The sequence below is a fragment of the Rhinopithecus bieti genome, unplaced genomic scaffold, assembly GCF_001698545.2.
Source record: "Rhinopithecus bieti isolate Rb0 unplaced genomic scaffold, ASM169854v2 scaffold_59, whole genome shotgun sequence".
NCBI classification, from domain to species: domain Eukaryota; kingdom Metazoa; phylum Chordata; class Mammalia; order Primates; family Cercopithecidae; genus Rhinopithecus; species Rhinopithecus bieti.
The window spans coordinates 1,143,400-1,151,015 of NW_016803115.1; positions in this window are offsets into that span (position 1 = coordinate 1,143,400).

Genomic DNA, 7,616 nt, shown 5'->3' on the forward strand with positions numbered 1-7,616 from the left:
CCAGATACTACGCTTTTCCCATAGTCTTCTTAACCCACAGACTAAGAGATTCCCTCAGGTGCCTATGCCACCAGGGCCCTGGGTTTCAAGCACAAAACTGGGTGGCCATTTAGGCAGACACCAAGCTAGCCGCAGTTTTTTTTCATACCTCAGTGGCACCTGGAACGCCAGTGAGACAGAACCGTTCACTCCCCTGGAAAGGGGGCTGAAGCCAGGGAGCCAAGTGGTCTAGCTCAGCGGATTCCACCCCCACGGAGCCCAGCAAGCTAAGATCCACTGGCTTGAAATTCTCACTGCCAGCACAGCAGTCTGAGGTTAAACTGGGACACTCGAGGTTGGTGGGGGAAGGAGCGTTCCACCATTACTGAGGCTTCAGTAGATGGTTTTCCCCTGACAGTGTAAACAAAGCCAACAGGAACTTCGAACTAGGCAGAGACCACCAAAGCTCAGCAAAGCCACTGTAGCCAGACTGCCTCTCGAGATTCCTCCTATCTGGGCAGGGCATCTCTGAAAAAAAGGCAGCAGCCCCAGTCAGGAGCTTATAGATAAAACCCCCATCTCCCAGGGACAGAGCACTTGGGGGAAGGGGCAGCTGTGGGCACACCTTCAGAATACTTAAACATCCCTGCCTGCCAGCTCTGAAGAGAGCAGTTAATCTCCCAACACAGCACTCGAGCTCTGCTAAGGGACAGACTGCCTCCTCAAGTGAGTCCCTGACCCATGCCTCCTGACTGGGAGACACTTCCCAGCAGGGGTCAACAGACACCTCATAAAGGAGGGCTCCAGTTGGCCTCTCGCGGGTGCCCCTCTGGGACGAAGCTTCCAGAGGAAGCAACAGGCAGCAATCTTTGCTGTTCTGAAGCCTCCGATGGTGATACCCAGGCAAACATGGTCTGGAGTGGGCCTCCAGGAAACTCCAACAGACCTGCAGCTGAGGGGCCTGTTAGAAGAAAAACTAACAAACAGAAAGGAATAGCATCAGCATCAACAAAAAAAGATGTCCACTCACAGACCCCATCCAAAGGTCACCAACATCAAAGACCAAAGGTAGATAAATCCACGGAGATGAGGAAAAAAACAACCCAAAAAGGCTGAAAATTCCAAAAGCCAGAATGCCTCTTCTCTTCCAAAGGATCACAACTTCTCACTAGCAAGGGAACAAAACTGGACGGAGAATGAGTTTGACGAATTGACAGAAGTAGGCTTCAGAAGGTGGGTAATAACAAACTCCTCCCAAGCTAAAGGAACATGTTCTAACCTACTGCAAGGAAGCTAAGAACCTTAAAAAATGTTAGAGGGATTGCTAACTAGAATAACCCATTTAGAGACAAACATAAATGACCTGATGGAGCTGAAAAATGCAGCACGAGAACTTTGTGAAGCATACACAAGTATCAATAGCCAAATAGATCAAGCGGAGGAAAGGATATCAGAGGTTGAAGATCAACTTAATGAAATAAAGTGTGAAGACAAGATTAGAGAAAAAAGAAAGAAAAGGAATGAACAAAGCCTCCAAAAAATATGGAAATATGTAAAAAGACCAAACCTACATTTGATTAGTGTACTTGAAAGTGAGGGGGAGAAAAGAACCAAATTGGAAAACATTCTTCAGGATATTACACAGGAAAACTTCCCCACCCTAGCAAGACAGGCCAACATTCAAATTCAGGAAATACAGAGACCACCACAAAGATACTCCTCAAGAAGAGCAACCCCAACATATATAATTGTCACATTCACCAAGGTTGAAATGAAGGAAAAAACGTTAAGGGTAACCAGAGAGAAAGGTCGGGTTTTCCGCAAAGGGAAGCCCATCAGACTAACAGTGGATCTGTCTTCAGAATCCCTATAAGCCAGAAAAGAGTGGGGTACAATGTTCAACATTCTTAAAGAATTTTCAACCCAGAATTTCATATCCAGCCCAATTAAGCTTCATATGAAGGAGAAATAAAATCCTTTACAGACAAGCAAATGCTGAGAGAGTTTATCACTACCAGGCCTGCCTTACAAGAGCTCCAGAACAAAGCACTAAACATGGAAAGGAAAAACTGGTACCAGCCACTGCAAAAACATACCAAACTGTAAAGACCATGACACTATGAAGAAACTGCATCAACTAACAGGCAAAATAACCAGCTAGCAACATAATGACAGGAGCAAATTCACACGTAACAATATTAACCTTAAATGTAAATTGGCTAAATGCCCCAATTAAAAGACAGACTGGCAAATTGGATTAAGAGTCAAGACCCTTTGGTGTGCTGTATTCAGAAGACCCATCTCACCAGCAAAGACACACACAGGCTCAAAATAAAGGTATGGAGGAATATTTACCAAACAAATGGAAAGCAAAAAAAAAAAAAAAAGGTTGAAATACTAGGCTCTGATAAAACAGACTTTAAACCAACAAAGATCAAAAGAGACAAAGAAGGCCATTATATAATGGCAAAGGGATCAATTTAACAAGAGACTTAGCTATCCTAAATATGTATGCACCCAATACAGGAACACCCAGATTCATAAAGCAAGTTCTTAGAGACCTAGAAAGAGACTTAGGCTCCCACACAATAATAGTGGGAGACTTTAACACCCCACTGTCAATATTAGACATATCAATGAGACAGAAAATTAACAAGGATAACCAGGACTTGAACTCAGCTCTGGACCAAGCCGACCTAATAGACATCTACAGAACTCTCCACCCCAAATCAAAAGAATATACATTCTTTTTAGCACCACATCACACATCTTCTAAAATTGGCCACAAAATTAGAAGTAAAACACTCCTCAGCAAATGCAAAAGAATGGAAATTATTACAAACAGTCTCTCGACCACAGTGCACACAAATTAGAAGCCAGGATTAAGAAACTCACTCAAAACTGCACAACCACATGCAAACTGAAAAACCTGCTCCTGAATGACTACTGGTAAATAATGAAATTAAGGCACGAATAAATAAGTTCTTTGAAACCAATGAGAACAAAGACACAACGTACCAGAATCTCTGGGACACAGCTAAAGCAGTGTTTTGCAGGAAACTTATAGCACTAAATGCCCACAACAGAAAGCAGGAAAGATATAAAATCGACACCCTAACATCACAATTAAAAGAACTAGGGAAGCAAGAGCAACTGAATTCAAAAGCTAGCAGAAGGCAAGAAATAACTACGATCAGAACAGAACTGAAGGAGATACAGACACAAAAAAAAAACTCTTTTAAAAAAATTAATGAATCCAGGAATTGGTTTTTTGAAAAGATCAACAAAATAGACTACTAGCCAGACTAATAAAGAAGAAAAGAGAGAAGAATCAAATAGACACAAAAAGAAATGATAAAGGGGATATCACCACTGATTCCCGAAGAAATACAAACTACCATCAGAGAATACTATAAAAACCTCTATGCAAATAAACTAGAAAATCTAAAATATATGGAAAAATTCCTGGACACATACACCCTCCCAAGACAAAAACCAGGAAGAAGTCAAATCCCTGAATAGACCAATAAAAAGTTCTGAAATTGAGGCAGTAATAGCCTATCAACCAAAAAAAGTCCAGGACCAGATGGATTCACAGCCGAATTCTACCAGAGGTACAAAGAGGAGCTGGTACCATTCCCGCTGAAACTATTCCAAACAACAGTAAAAGAGGGAATCCTCCCAACTTATTTTATGAGGCCAGCATCATCCTGATATCAAAACCTGGCAGAGACACAACCAAAAAAAGAAAAGTTCAGGCCAATATCCCTGATGAACATAAAGGCAAAAATCCTCAATAAAATACCAGCAGACCGAATCCAGCAACATATCAAAAAGTTTACCCACCACGATCAAGTCGGCTTCATCCCTGGGATGCAAAGCTGGTTCGACATACACAAATCAATAAATATAATCTATCACAGAAACAGAACCAATGACAAAAACAACATAATTATCTCAATAAATGCAGAAAAGACTTTCAATAAAATTCAACAGCTCTTCATGCCAAAAACACTCAATAAACTAGGTATTGATGGAACATATCTCAAAATAATCAGAGCTATTTATGACAAACCCATAGCCAATATCATCCTGAATGGTCAAAAGCTGGAAGCATTCCCTTTGAAAACTAGCACAAGACAAGGATGCCCTCTCTCACCACTCCTATTCAGCATAGTATTGGAAGTTCTGGCCAGGGCAATCAGGTAAGAGAAAGAAATAAAGGGTATTCAATTAGGAAAAGAGGAAGTCAAATTGTCTGTTTGCAGATGACATGATTGTCTATTTAGAAAACCCCATTGTCTCAGCCCCAAATCTCCTTAAGCTGATAAGCAACTTCAGCAAATCTCAAGATACAAAATCAATGTGCAAAAATCACAAGCATTCCTGTACACCAATAATAGAGCCAAATCATGAGCAAACTCCCATTCACAATTGTTACAAAGAGAATAAAATACCTAGGAATCCAACTTACAAAGGATATGAAGGACCTTTTCAAGGAGAACTACAAACCACTGCTCAACGAAATAAGAGAGGACCACAAACAAATGGAAAAACATTCCATGCTCATGGATAGGAAGAATCAATATCGTGAAAATGGCCAAACTGCCCAAAGTAATTTACAGATTCAATGCTATCCCCATCAAGCTACCATTAACTTTCTTCACAGAATTAGAAAAAACTACTTTAAATTTCATATGGAACCAAAAAAGAGATCATAGAGCCAAGACAATCCTAAGCCAAAAGAAAAACAACTGCAGGCATCATGCCACTTGACTTCAAACTATACAAGGCTACATTAACCAAAACAGCATGGTACTGGTACCAAAACAAATATATAGACCAATGGAACAGAACAGAAGCCTCCGACATAACACCACAATCTACAACCATCTGATCTTTGACAAACCTGACAAAAGCAAGCAATGTGGAAAGGATTCCCTATTTAACAAACGGTGTTGGGAAAACTGGCTAGACATATGCAGAAAACTGAAACTGGACCCCTTCCTTACGCCATATACAAAAATTAACTCAAGATGAATTAAAGACTTAAATGTAAAACCTAAAACCATAAAAACCCTAGAAGAAAACCTAGGCAATATCATTCACGACATTGGCATGGGCAAAGACTTCATGACTGAAACACCAAAAGCAATGGCAACAAAAGCCAAAATTGAGGGGAATTCCAAGATGGCTGAATAGGAACAGCTCCAGTCTGCAGCTCCCAGCAAGATCGACACAGAGGACAGGTGATTTCTGCATTTCCAACTGAGGAACCTGGTTCATCACATTGAGACTGGTTAGACAGTGGGTGCAGCCCATGGAGGGAGAGCAGAAGCAAGGCGGGGGCATCGCCTTACCCAGGAGACATGAGGGGTCAAGTATTTCCCTTTCCTAGCCAAGGGAAGCTGTGAGAGAGGGAAAAATGCTACACTCCTGCCCAAATACTGCGATTTTCCCATGGTCTTCGCAACCAGAAGACCAGAAGATTCTCTCCGGTGCCTAGCTCAGCGGGTCCCACACCCACAGAACCCAACAAGCTAAGATCCATTGGTTTGAAATTCTCGCTGCTAGCACAGCAGTCTGAGATCGACCTAGGATGCTGGAGCTTGGTGGGGGGAAGGGCATCTGCCACTGCTGAAGCTTGAGTAGGTGGTTTTATGCCCACAGTATAAACAAAGCTGCCAGGAAGCTCAAACTGGGCAAAGCTCACCACAGCTCAGCAAGGCCGACTGCCTCTCTAGATTCCACCTCTGTGGGCAGGGCATATCTAAACAAAAGGCAGCAGCCCCAACCAGGGACTTATAGTTAAAACCTTCATCTCCCTGGGACAGAGCACCTGGGGAAAGGGGCAGCTGCTAGCACAGCTTCAGAAGACTTAAACATCCCTGCCTGACAGCTCGCGAGAGAGCAGTAGATCTCCCAGCACCATGTTCGAGCTCTGATAATGGACAGACTGCCTCCTCAAGTGGGCCCCTGACCCCATGCAGCCTAACTGGGAGTCATCTCCCAGTAGGGGCCTACATACACCTCATACAGGAGAAGTGTGGCAGCCATCTGGTGGGTGTCTCTCTGGGACGAAGCTTCCAAAGGAAGGATCAGGCAGCAATCTTTGCTGCTCCATAGACTCCGCTGGTGATACCCAGGTAAACACGGTCTGGAGTAGACCTCCAGCAAACTCCAACAGGCCTGCAGCTGAGGGACCTGTTAGAAGGAAAACTAACAGAAAGGAATAGCATCAACATCAACAAAAAGGACACCCACACCAAAACCCCATATGAAGGTCATCAACATCAAAGACCCAAGGTAGATAAAATCACAAAGATGGGGAGAAATCAGAGCAGAAAGGCTGAAAATTCTAAAAACCAGAGCACCTCTTCTCCTCCAAAGGATCACAACTCCTCACCAGCCAGGGAACAAAACTGGATGGAGAATGAGTTTGATGAATTGACAGAAGTAGGTTTCAGAAGGTAGGTAAGAACAAACTCCTCCGAGCTAAAGGAGCATGTTCTAACCCATCACAAGGAAGCTAAAAACCTTGAGAAAAGGTGAGAGGAATAGCTAACTAGAATAACCAGTGTAGAGAAGAAAATAAATAACCTGATAGAGCTGAAAAACACAGCATGAGAACTTCATGAAGCATACACGAGCTTCAGTAGCCAAATGGATCAAGCGGAAGAAAGGATATCAGTGATTAAAGTTCAAGTCAATGAAATAAAGCAAGAAGGCAAGATTAGAGAAAAAAGAGTGAAAAGAAACAAAGCCTCCATGAAACATGGGACTAACTGAAAAGACCAAATCTATGTTTGAATGGTGTACCTGAAAGTGACTCAAAGAACGGAACCAAATTAGAAAACACTCTGCAGGGTATTATCCAGAAGAACTTCCCCAACCTAGCAAGACAGGCCAACATTCAAATTCAGGAAATACAGAGAATACCACAAAGAAATTCCTCGAGAAGAGCAACCCCAAGACACATAATTGTCAAATTTACCAAGGTTGAAGTGAAGGAAAAAATGTTAAGGGTAGCCAGGGAGAAATGTCGGGTTACCCACAAAGGGAAGCCCATCAGACTAACAGCGGATCTCTCTGCAGACACCCTACAAGCCCAAAGAGAGTGGGCACCAATGTTCAACATTCTTAAAAAATCTTCAACCCAGAATTTCAAATGCAGCAAATTTCATATCACTTCATAAATGAAAGAGAAATAAAATCCTTTACAGACAAGCAAATGCTGAGAGATTTTGTCACCACCAGGCCTGCCTTACAAGAGCTCCTGAACAAAGCACTAAACATGGAAAGGAACAACCGGTACCAGCCACTGCAAAAACATGCCAAATTGTAAAGACCACTGACGCTATGAAGAAACTGCATAAACTGATGGGCAAAACAATCAGCTAGCATCATAATGATAGGATCAAATTCACACAGAACAATATTAACCTAAATGTAAAGGGGCTAAATGCTCCAATTAAAAGACACAGACTAGCAAATTGGATAAAGAGTCAAGATCCATCAGTGTGCTATTCAGCAGACCCATCTCATGTACAAAGACACACATAGGCTCAAAATAAAGGGATGCAGGAAGATCTACCAAGCAAATGGAAAGCAAAAAAAAAAAAAAAAAAAAAACGAAG